Here is a 12,826-nt window from a genome sequence, read left to right as displayed (position 1 = left end):
AAGCAGATCGGTCCAAGTTTGAGACCCGGGTGTTGGTCAAGACCCACGCTAACCTCAAGGGGGCTGAAGCCTCTGAGCCAATGCAAATCGGAGGGGTTAAAGGACCTCTAACTCAAAAGGAACGTGAAAGAAGTCGCAGATGCAATTATGTCTTTATTGTGGGTCCTCTGGACACTTTCTACGAGATTGCCCGGCAAAGCCGCCCAAGAAGGTGGTAGAAGCCGCTGATAAAATCCATGAAAACTTTGTATCGGGAAACGACCACACCCGACAAGCGTAGTGGTCCGCTTGCCGAGCTTGAAAACTAACTCTCAGACCTTGCATTTCATTGTGCCAATGGTCCTCGTAGATCCGGAACAGCCTAAGCGGTTGCATGCAATAAAGGCATACATCGATAGTGGGGCTATAGGAAACTATGTGGATCGTGAATTGGTCTCCAGGATTAACCTCCCTCTGCGTCCTAAAACCAGCAAAGATGTCATCAATACAGTTGATGGAACCGAAATTGCCTCTGGACCGGTAACACATTCCACAGCTGAGGTGACACTTGTAGGTCCGGACGGCCATCGGGAGGCAGTTGTGTTTGATGTAATCAAGGCTCCACAGTTTCAGGTTATTCTCGGAATCCCTTGGTTAGAGACACATAATCCTCGAATTGATTGGCGAGCGAAGAGAATAACCTTCCCGGATTGTGCACAAACCTGCTACCCAGAAAATCTGAAGATCAGTCTAGCATCAGTAACCTCTGTCTCCATGCAACTACCTCCGGAATACCAAGACTTTCAGGACGTCTTCCAAAAGGAACAGGCCAACACATTACCTCCTCACAGATCGTACGATTGCCAAATCGATCTGGTGCCCGGTGCACAACCCCCTTGTAGCAGGATTTATGCCCTTACTGAACCGGAGAAACTGCATTTGAGACAATATTTAGATCAATACCTAGCCAATGGTTTCATTCGCCCGTCAAAGTCTCCGGCATCCTCGGCTTTGTTCTTCGTGCCAAAAAAAGAAGGCGACCTTAGAACTTGTATCGATTACCGCGCATTGAACCAGATAACTGTTAAAAATCGTTACCCTCTGCCTTTGATCCCTGAACTCCTTGACCAGGTGAAGGACGCTTGTGTATACACCAAGTTAGATCTCCGGGGGGCTTATCATCTGGTACGAGTAAAAGAAGGCGACGAATGGAAAACGGCCTTCCGTACAAAATATGGACTATTCGAATACAAGGTGATGCCTTTCGGGTTGTGCAACCCGCCTGCTGCCTTCCAATTCTTCATGAACGATGTCCTTCGGGAACTCATCGATGTCTGTGTTGTCGTGTATATCGATGACATTCTGGTGTACTCCTCTTCGGAATCAGATCACAGAAAACATGTCAGGGCCGTCCTAGAGAAATTGCGCCAGCACAAACTGTTTGCAAAGCTGGAAAAATGCGTTTTCCATACCACCGAGGTTGAGTTTCTTGGATTCATCCTGACACCTAAAGGGGTCCGAATGGACTCACGGAAAGTGGATGTCATCCTCAAATGGCCATCACCTATTTCGGTGAAAGGTGTCCAAAGCATGCTTGGTTTTGCCAATTTTATCGCAGGTTTATCCCAGAATTTTCACGTGTGGTGCAACCCATCACTGCACTCTTGCGGAAAAATAAACGTTTTGAATGGACCGAGGAAGCTGAACAGGCCTTCCAGGAATTGAAAGCTAAATTTACGTCCGCACCTATTTTGAAACACCCGCGTCCCGATCTCCCATATACAGTCGAAACCGATGCGTCCAGCTTAGCCATGGGAGCTGTCCTGTCTCAGAGAGACCCCGAAACCAACCAACTGCACCCCGTAGCATTTTGGTCCAGAAAGTTCTCGCCGCCGGAGATAAATTATGCAAACACCAATAAGGAATTATTAGCCATTAAGTCCGCCTTTAAGGCTTGGCGGCATTATCTTCTTGGCGCCAGGCATACCATCACCGTGATCACTGATCACCGAAATTTACAATATTTAAAAACTGCCAAGGCTCAATCTTCACGACAGCTCCGATGGCCTTTGTTCTTTGCTGAGTTCGATTTTGTAATCACTTACCGTCCCGGCTGTAAGAATGGCAAAGCGGACGCGCTATCTCGAATTGGAATGGGAGAAATGGACACAAACTCAGAACCTGTGCCGATAATTCCCGAACAAAGAATTTTGGGGAGAACCACTTTACAAACCCTTGAAGACATTCAAGCACGGGTAAAACAATTCCTGGACTCTTCAGCCTTGCAGGATTGGATCAAAAGGGGGTCTTACTTTTCAGTCAACGATGGCTTACCTTACTTCCAAGGATGCTTATTTTTGCCAGAAAAGGAATTGCAAGAACTGGTTATTTCCCATCATCATGATACTCTGATGGAAGGACATCCTGGCATTGCCAAAACAGAGGAAAAAAATTAAACGACAATTCTGGTGGCCTTCCTGGCGAAAGGATTTTAAATCTTTCGTGATGTCCTGTGGAGTTTGCGCCCAAAACAAAGGTCAAAAAACAAAACCCGCCGGTCTTCTTCAACCCTTAGACATTCCACCAGCACCTTGGCACACCTTGTCACTAGATTTTATCACGGACCTGCCCTCTTGTAATGGATACAATACTATTCTGGTTGTGGTGGATTTATTTTCCAAGATGGCCCATTTTATTCCGTTGAAAGGATTACCTTCAGCTTTTGTTCTTGCCAAGGAATTCCTCGAAAATATCATCCGTTTGCATGGATTCCCATCCATACTAGTCTCCGATTGGGGAAGCCAGTTTATTTCTCATTTTTGGAAAAAGTGTTGTCAACTGGCACAAATCGACGTAAGACTCTCAACCAGCCACCACCCACAGACCGATGGTCAGACGGAGAGAACGAACCAGACCCTTGAATCTGTGTATGTTGCACCAATCGGAGGGTAATTGGAAGGATATTTTATGGGTGGCTGAATATGCATACAATAACTCGATACACTCTGGAACTGGTCAGAGCCCCTTTTATACCCTATATGGACATCACCCTCGTACTTCAGACTTGGACTCACCTTTGAGCCTTGAAATGCCCGCAGTGGACCATTTGCATTCTACGATTACTCAAGCCTTCAAGGATGCAACTGCACACTTACAACATGCGAAAGGGAAATACAAAAAGAATGCGGATCTGCATCGAAGAGAGGCGCCTCCATACCAAATAGGGGATCAAGTATGGTTGGCTACCAAACACTTATCGCTCAAGGGACCTCAGACTTTTAATCCAAGGTATTTAGGCCCTTACTCGATCAAAGCTATAATTAACCCAGTGGCAGTCAAGCTAGATCTACCAGCTAACATGCGGATTCACCCCGTTTTTCATGTGTCACTTTTGAAACCAGTGCAACCAGGAACCAGATTAATAAAGCCTCCAGAACCAATCCAGATAGACGGGGAGCCTGAATTCGAGGTGAAGAACATTTTGGATTCTAAGATCTCAAAATCAAAACTAATTGATTGGAAGGTTACGGGCCTCAGGAAAGGCCTTGGGAACCCAGCGACCACGTACATGCATCTCGGCTAGTAAAAAGGTTCCATCGGAACATCGGAATGTTGTTAGCAACGAAGCGCTGTGTTACCAATAACAAAGTCCGACCTTCTACACGTTTGCAGCTGTTCTGAAGCGCTGCAGGTGTGCGAAATCAACATGCAGCATTAATGTTGCCTCATTATTTTAAAAATGAACTTTGAAACCAGGAATGTGATGTTCTAGAAGCTCTGCGTTTCCTGTCCCCTCAGAGCTCCCGAACTATGCAGCCATCTCTGTTGCCGCTTGGCCATGCCCCCCCTCCTCCATTTCTGTTCAATGAGCAACACGGAAAAAGTATTCTGAGTCAAAAGGACATTTCATTGTGTGAATACCTGGAAAAGTAATGTAATTGAGGTCACTCCTTAGTTGCACCACCAAGCAGAATCCAGTTATTAGTGCTGAACTGCTCAAAACAAGGGAAAGTGTTATTACCTACTGTTACCCATTTTCCACCTTTGAGTTACTCATTAAAAATGACAAATGTACATCTTTACATAGCAATGCAAAATAAATACCACTGAAGGGAATCTAGCAAACCTACATTTTTATTTTGCAAGTACATTATTTCCATGCGGGAATGCGAAGTAGATTTGTCTTCCAATTGAGTTTTGTAGAACGTGGCTTGAAATTCTGACATGTCTATTGAGTAAGGGGAGGGTATCTATTTTAAATAAAGGGGAAGTAGAGAGACTTTGGCAGGGAAGTTCTGCATTTATTTTATTTCTATAAAAGGACAGCTTTATTCTGAGCCCCATACACACTTCAATGCATGGTGGCTCTGCCCTGAGGATAAATCAAGCTTATTGATGGCGACGCGCTAGTTTACCAAAGTCCACATTCATGTAATCGTAGCATAGAAACGGGATGCAACCAGTGAACTGAGCATTCCTCATTGGAAGTCCATAGACGCATAATTAAAGTGATTCAATGATTTCTATTGTATTAATAAATAGACCTTCGGTGCAACCCTGTGTGCAAGGAATCAATAGTGTTTTTGGGGATTCCAGGTTCATAAAAAGAACTTTATTCAATAAATGCAAAATTGTGCCCCTCGATTTCAGGTGGGTGGAACACTCCCCTATGCTAATGGTCAACTGATTAAACCATCCTACATAATACACGCCCAGCCCTGCAATGAGTGCATCACCTCACCAAGCCTACTATGGCATCCACATGTTGTGACAGTATAAATGTGAAAACTCAGCCACCATATCACAACTAGACAGGACTGGTATTCAGTGGTGGAAGTGGAGAAAAGGAACTAGGTCTACACTGGATGCATCCAAAAAGAAGGGAGTGGGATGGCTGGAGGATTGGGGAGAGGCAGGGCTGGAAGGGCCGGGGCAGGACAGGGCTCAACCTACGGTTTGCCATCTTTCTTGGCTATTGGTGCACAGTGGCTATACTAGTTATTGCCAGAAATATTAAAACAAAGCACTAGTTTAGTCCCCTAAAGAAATCTCAAAACAATATTTTAATAGAAATCTTTGATCCAAAGTGCATGCAAATGCAACAAACTACTATTTGACACACCTATCGCTTTAGCACATGTTTATAAGTGTTATTTCTTAATCATTGAACACTGAATTAGAAACATATTGTGACCAACATTAAATTAAAACTACAAGGATCTAAACAGTGTAGTTTAAAATGTTACTTTCCTACATGAATAGTACAGGAAGTTAGTCCAGCTATGAAAGGTGATGCTTTAGTATTACAGTACCCTTGTCTCTTAATAAACCATTTTGTGTAAAAAAAAGTAATTATGCTAATCAAAGTCAATAATTTGGGCAAGCATGCAGCCATAATTTTAGATCAGTGCACTTTGTACTTGCCAGTAATCATCAGGTTGCAGTCACCTCAATTGGATACAAGCACTGGCAAATACACATGTTTGGTCTTTTGTGTAGGTATGGAATAGGCATTTGGCAGGCTGAAAAATTGTGTGAATATGATAGCAATGCCTGGAATATGCACATCTAATGCCTATAACAAGCAAAAGTGGCTGACATTGTGAATGTTTAAACAAGTCCTTAATGTAAGGACCAGTTATAAATCAAGTGACTGAAGACACACCTGGTTAAGTCATTTTTATTACACCACTAGCTTATTCACAGCTGAAACTAAGGCATTAACTCTCAGCAGTTAACCTAGAAATATCACAGGCAGGCCAAAGTTGTATCCTGCTGCTCAGTAGCACCAACCAAAAGGAGGATGTGTTTTGGGCAGGAAGGTGCAGGTAGTGGGTCGGAATGGCCATAGGATTTAACATGGCCAGTCACCGGCTGGAGAAACAGCACTGACAGAATACAATACCATAGCCTAGCAAAGAGCTTCACTCATTCTCAGTACTCTGGATGGCTCAAGCACCTTTGCTGACGTGCAGCAACAGGAGATTAAATGAATGCTGGTTTTGCCACAGTAGGTATGCTACATTAGAAGCCCTGGTGCACTGAGACTATATATCTGCCTGTCAAATCAAATGATATGGGTCCAAGGGATGGTCAGTGCAACAATAATGCAATTGTAGATGTCCTTCTTTGGGAGTCACTAACAGAGAAGCATATGGGTAAACCATTTTGTCGTTCAATCGGCACAATTGTAAGGTTGGCTTAATAGTGTGATGATACTTTTAAGCACCGTATTTTTTCATAACAGTGTAAGGATACATCATTTGTCCAGGATCACACATTTTGGCTAAATGGTGCAGGGGGGGGATGTGAACCCAGTGTGGAATTTAAGGCACTTTGTCAAATACTTTTCACACTTTACTTGGTACAAATATTTAAAATGTTGGATTTAAAAGGAATAGTGCGCTCAGAAATATTATTGTCCCAAGGGTTCGGGCATGTATTTTTTTTTTTTTTTTAAATTTAATTTTTATTGTTTTTAACAGTGAATATGAACATACAGGTGGTTATACAGTGTGCATATCGAACTACTGCATTAAAGAATCCGTGTCAAGCTTAACAACAGTTATCAACCTTAACCCTCCATATTCCAGGAGAAGGCAGAAAGAAGAACGAAAAAGAGAATAAAGAAGAGAAAAGAAAAAGCCCCCCCTTCCCTCCCTCCTTCCCACCCCCCTCCCTATCCCCATGTTCCATGTCCGCTTCCTTCGGGGCTTTGGCATTCTGAGTCGTAGTGGGCTATGTGACGCGCATTTTGGCACTTCCAACGATCATTGTTCTCCTGTGTAGTCTATGACATGCAAGGGTTGTCAGCATGGGGGCTTTTCAGTTTTCAGTGATTGGTGGCACGGATCGAGGGCAGTTTTCCTGCTGCGTCGAGTCTTCCTTGGTCGGGCGCGAAATGTATTCGGTTATGAAGTCGGACCAGAGTTCTTCTTGCCGCGCAGCTCTGTCATGTAATATTGCTGTCACTTTCTCCATGGTGTAGATATTTGTCGCAATCTGTATCCAGTCCCTCTTATCAGGCAGACGAGGAGCTTTCCATTTTATCACAAGGGCGGCTCTCGCCGCAAGCAAGAGGGGGGATATCAGACCTTTCACTCTTGTCATTTCGTCGTCCTCTTCTTCGAGGCCAAACAGGATCAGGAGGGGTGACAGTTCTCTATTTATGCCATCCAGCTGTTTGATCCATCCCAGGACCTCTTGCCAGTAGATGCGGACCTTGGGGCAGTTCCACCACATGTGCCAGTAGTCGGCGATCATCCCACAATGTCGCCAGCATCTCGGGCTGGAGGTCTGGAACATTTTAGACAGTCTTTGCGGGTCATATTGCCATCTGTGTAGTAATTTTATGGCGTGCAATTTGTACTGGGCCGCAATCGATATTTTGGCTGGTGTTTCGCATATTTTGTTCCAGGCTTGCTGATCGAACTCTCTGGCAAAGTCTCGTTCCCATTTTGCTTTTAGACGATGGTTGGGTGCATTGTCTTTGGTGATTAGGGCTCTGTACATTTTCGCTATGAGGCCTTTGGAGGTAGTATTTGTGTCCAGGATCGTCTCAAAGGGTGTTAATTCTCTCTGCGTGGTTTCCTTCCATTCTTTTCTAGATATAACGCCTTTCAGCCGTAGGTACAGGAGGACTGGTATCGGGCGGATTTGGAGGGCCTCCTCGAGTTCCGTTATCGAAATGAATTTCCCCTTTCTCCACAGCTGTCCGACCCTCTCAAGGCCGGCATCGAACCAAGATTGGTACCTGGCATGTTCCGGGATTTCCTCTCTGATTCCCGGGGACCAAAGATGGCTCAGTGGCGAAGGCCATGTGGTAACCCCTGACATTGCTCTTCCCTTTCTCCATATGTTCCACAGCGTGCTTAGTATCGGATGGTTGCGGAGCTTCCTCGATAGTTTCGACCTGGGGACCCATAACCACTCTGCCAGCGTCACGTTGTATAGAACGTTGTTGTCAAGGTGGACCCATTGGAGGTCTTTTCTTTCTCGGAGGTGTGGGATTAAGATCCTGAGCTGTGTCGCTTGGTAGTAGCGTTCTATGTCTGGTAAGCCAACCCCGCCTAGCTCTTTTGGTAGTGTTAAGACTTCGTAGGAGATTCTGGGTTTTTTCCCGTTCCACAAGAAGTGTAGGATGGCCTTTTTGACTTGCTTGAAAAAGTGTTCCGGGATTGTGATAGGCAGGACCTGAAAGGGGTAGAGAAATCGTGGAAGGGACACCATTTTGATCGCGTTCAGGCGTCCCATCCAGGATATCGTGAGCGGTTTCCATTTCCTGAGATCATTCTTGAGAGCCTCGAGGAGGTGGGGAAAATTGGCTTCGTAGAGGTCATCTAGATGTCGCGTCAGGTTAATTCCCAAGTATCTCAATGTCGGGCCTCCGACGATCAGCCCGAGTTGTGCAAGGGTGTTCCGGTATTCCGATGATGGTTCGTGGAGTGGGAAAAGAGTAGATTTGGATTTGTTGATTTTAAATCCCGAGAGTGCACCGTACTCTTCTATTAGCTGGATCGCTCTCGGAACGGAGGACATTGGGTTCGACAGGTGAAGCAGAATGTCATCCGCATACAAGGCTAGCTTATATTCTTTACCGCTCACTTGGATTCCCTCCACTGCGGGGTCAGCTCGTAGCATTACGGCGAGAGGTTCCAAGGACAGTGCAAACAGTATCGCCGATAGGGGGCAACCCTGTCTTGTACCCCTGTTGAGGGGGAACCATCGGGAGAATTGAGCGTTTGCCGAGACCGATGCTCTTGGAGACTTATAGATTGCTTTGATTCCTCGTCGGAGTGTAGGGCCTATGCCTATCTTTTGTAGTGTGGCCTCAAGGAATTGCCAGTCGACTCTATCGAATGCCTTCTCAGCATCAATTGAGAGTAGCGTAGGATTGTTCTGTGAAGTTTGGGCCTCGTGAATTAAGTGTAGGGTTTTCCGGGTGGAGTCTGCTCCTTGCCTGCCCAAAATGAAGCCGACCTGGTCATTGTGGATTATTGCCGGCATATATGACTCCAGCCTTGCAGCCAGGATTCTCGTATAGATTTTGGCGTCAATGTTTAATAGAGATATAGGGCGGTAGGACGCGCACAACTTAGGGTCTTTACCTTCCTTGGGGATGACTGTTATCAGCGCCTCGGAGAAGGAGTCGGGTGCCTCTCCGGAGTATAGGATGTTGTTGAATAGGGGAACCATGAATGGGAGAAGGGCGTCTTTAAAAGTTTTATAAAACCCTGCCGTGTATCCGTCGTTTCCGGGGGCTTTCCCTGCTGGGAGTCTTTTGATAGCTTCCTCAATTTCCTCTCCTGTTATGGGGGCTTCTAATGTGAGTGCACTATCCGTTGGGAGGGTGGGCAAGTGCGCTCGCTCAAGGTATTCATTTATGGCTCCTGTATGCAAGGGGGGGCGCGCTGAGTATAATTTTTCGTAAAATTCGGCAAAAGCCTCAGGAACACTGGGCGAAGTTGCCTCGTCAGAAGTCCTTTCTGTTTGAATCGTGGGGACCCATCTCTCTTGGCGTTGGCCTCGTAGCCTTGCGGCAAGGAGGGCGCCCGCTTTGTCCCCGTGTTCATAATGCTTCTGCTTCAGGTGTTGTAGCTTACGCGCTACGCTTCCCGCCTCTAGTTGTCTTAATTCCTCTCTCTTGTCGTTGGCTTCTTTAATCTTTTGTAGTCTATCCTGATCAGCCGTTTGTGCCATGTGGTCCAGTTGTGTGATTTCATTCCGGATCCTGTTCTCAATGAGTTGTCTTTCCCTTTTTTTGGCTGCTCCTTCTCGGATAAGTAGTCCTCTCCAGGTCGCCTTGCCTGCCTCCCAAACTGTGTTCATAGAGACTTCCCCTGTGTTGTTGATCTCAAAGTATCGGGTAATGTCCTGTTCCAATTCCTCGCGGAAAGTGGGATCCTTAAAGAGGGTTTCATTACAGCGCCATTTAGAGGATCTTCGGGGCAGGGCTATTTGGTCGAGGGTGACCGTGACCATATCATGGTCCGACCAGGAGACTGGGTTTATGACAGCTTCAGTCATCGCCGCGATGAGGTCTGTGGTCAGATACACATAGTCTATTCTGGAGAAGGTTGCGTGTGGCGCTGAGAAAAAGGTAAAGCCAGTGCGGTTGGGGTTGGCATGCCTCCATGCGTCTGTGAGGTTATAGGCGGTCATCATGTCTGCGGCCAGTGGGCGTCTGGGATCAACGAATGGAGATGTAGAGGGGCGACCTGATTGCCTATCTTGGTCCGGGTTCATCCACATGTTCAGATCACCTCCGATAATTACTTCGCCTTCTGCTTCGCACATGATTTTAGGTATTATCCTCTGGAGGAATTGGTCTTGGCCAGTGTTAGGGGCGTATATTGCCACAAGGGTAACAACCGTGCCCTGTATGTTGCCCACCAGGGCTATTGCTCTACCACTGACGTCCATCCATGACTTTAAGAGTTCGAATTGGATCTTTCTGTTGATCAGTATGCCAACTCCAGCTTTTTTCAGCGGGCCAGAGGCCCAATATTCCGATCCCAGCTTGGCATAGAGAATCTTCCTCTCTTCCCCTCTGCTATATCGAGTTTCTTGTAAGAAAAGAATGTCCAGTTCAGCCCTCCTGAATTCTCTCAGCGCCAGTGACCTTTTGGTGGGAGAATTAAGGCCCTTAACATTGAGCGTGCCAATTTTGAGCTTACCCTGCATGTCATTTGGTTTATCATGTCTGTGCGTCATCGGTGCATCCGTGGAGTTTCTTCACCTTGTCGTGGAGCCCATTGTACGAAATTGCTATGATGGAAGTAGCTTTGTGTGTGGTACTATCTGACAGAGGCTTTGTCTGAGCCTGTGCCATTCCCCGTTTCCCTCCCCCCTCCCGTTCCCGTAGGGTATCGGACTGCATACCCATCACCCTCTGGATTATCGTGTCGATTTTAAATTTTTCGATGAGGGTTTGTGTCTGTCCGTGGTGGCGTCCGAGTTGGACCGGATTGGAACAACCGGTCTTCATTCGGACCACCAGTGAGGGTCGAAACCGTACGACCCCGTAAACTAATAGTATCAAGCTAATATTTTTGAGCCCCCACCCCCCTGCTCATGAAATCACTTATCAAACAACAGTGTGTCAAACACCAAGGATTCCCACTTCGCGGTAGCATATTGTATGATACATGTGGTCATTGGTTGTGATCAGGTGTGTCATTGGGTCTCCTGTATTTTCTGGAGCCTTTCACTCGTTTTCTTCTCGGGCCCTGCAGCTCCCAGCGTGATCTGTCCTGCGTTAGTGTTCCCTGGGTGCCGCCCTCCGGGGTCTGTTCGAGGAGGTCGGCTATACATTCTCTAATTTCCTCTTCAGAGCGTAGTAGGAACTTTCTGGTTCCATGTTCAAACGCGAGGGAGAAGGGGTATCCCCACCTGTATCTCGTTCCCTGTTCTTTTAGCCATCTCGTGAGGGGACCGCATAAGCGACGCAATGCCAGTGTCAGTGCTGAGAGGTCCTGGAAGATAGTAATCTGGGCCCCTCCTAGGGTAAGAGTGCCTCCAGATCTGGCCTTGGCGAGTATCTTCGTTTTGTCCTGGTACCTATGGAATCTGGCAAGGACCGATCTCGGGCCTCCTGGGGGGCCACCGGCTCTGTGAATTCTCTCGGTCCTGAGTTCATCGATGTCATCGTCCGCGGTCAGGATTTTGATGATGTCGTGTATAGTCTGCTTGAGGTCTTCCTCTGTCTCCCCTTCTTTTTCCGGGATTCCAAAAAACCGTAGGTTATTTCTCCTTTCTCTGTTTTCCAAATCGTCTATCTTCAGGCGAATCTCATCCTCCTTCTTTTCTATGTTTCGTATTCTGAGCTCCATGGGCATGTATTTTTAAGCATACGTTGATCGATCGTACAAACATTTCCTATGTGCCTTACCGCAGGTTTCCACTTTTGTACATATGCGAAATCAGGCAGCAGGGCGTGGCCATTTTGTGATAATCTGATCAGTTGCTGCTTCGGCCAAGCAGGACTGCCATGGCGGCACTAAATCATATCCCCCGCCTCTGAGGCTGACATCACCAAACCTAATGATATTCTCTGCCTACCTCCATGATGTTACTGGGCAGCGTAGCCAAACACGCCCAGTCATCACCTATGTGACGTGACGCAGAACCCGGAAATCAACACACATCGTCTCACAACACAGCGCGTCAAAATACGGGATATAAAACTACTTTAAAATGAAATAGCAAGACTGTACAATTTGTAAAGTACTTTTATTTCACAATTAACGCTCTGAGAATATCCGGCGATTGCCATATTCAATCAAATGGGTAATTTTTGTCTTTTTTCCCCCTCGGTCCACAAATGTTTATCGGGAGTCACGCGGTGTTCCTTTTGGGTACACAAGGTGTTCCTTTTGGGTAAAAGAAGCGCTTTGGTCCCATGGTGAATCGCAAGGCTTGTGCATCAACTTGGCACTAGACCACCTTAAACAATGTTATGTTGCTCCTAATCGCTGGTACCGCGTAAGGGCATATCAGCCCTTGGCAATCGTCCCAAAAAAGAGTAATCGATATCCAGCTATTGACGTCTATCTGCAGCTGCCGGTTGAAGAAGCCGTCAGTTGGTATCTGGAATCGATGACAATCGCAGAATGACATGATGTACCCGTTTGGAAAACATAACAGAAATGTGTCTCAGTAGCCGATCTTTATTACAATTTATCATTTTAACGTGGAAAGTGATACACAATTTGCTTCGGAGGTTAGTGCAATGGAGTATGTTCAGTTCGAAACGGGATGCGGAAGCTGACGCTACAACTCGAGGAACACATAGATGTCATTTTAATGAAATATTAGCGTTGAACCTGGGGGAACCGAGTGGTGGTCT

Source organism: Ambystoma mexicanum, chromosome 2p, assembly GCF_040938575.1.
Source record: "Ambystoma mexicanum isolate Mex_15411 chromosome 2p, UKY_AmexF1_1, whole genome shotgun sequence".
NCBI lineage: Eukaryota > Metazoa > Chordata > Amphibia > Caudata > Ambystomatidae > Ambystoma > Ambystoma mexicanum.
This window is presented reverse-complemented; position numbering follows the sequence as displayed.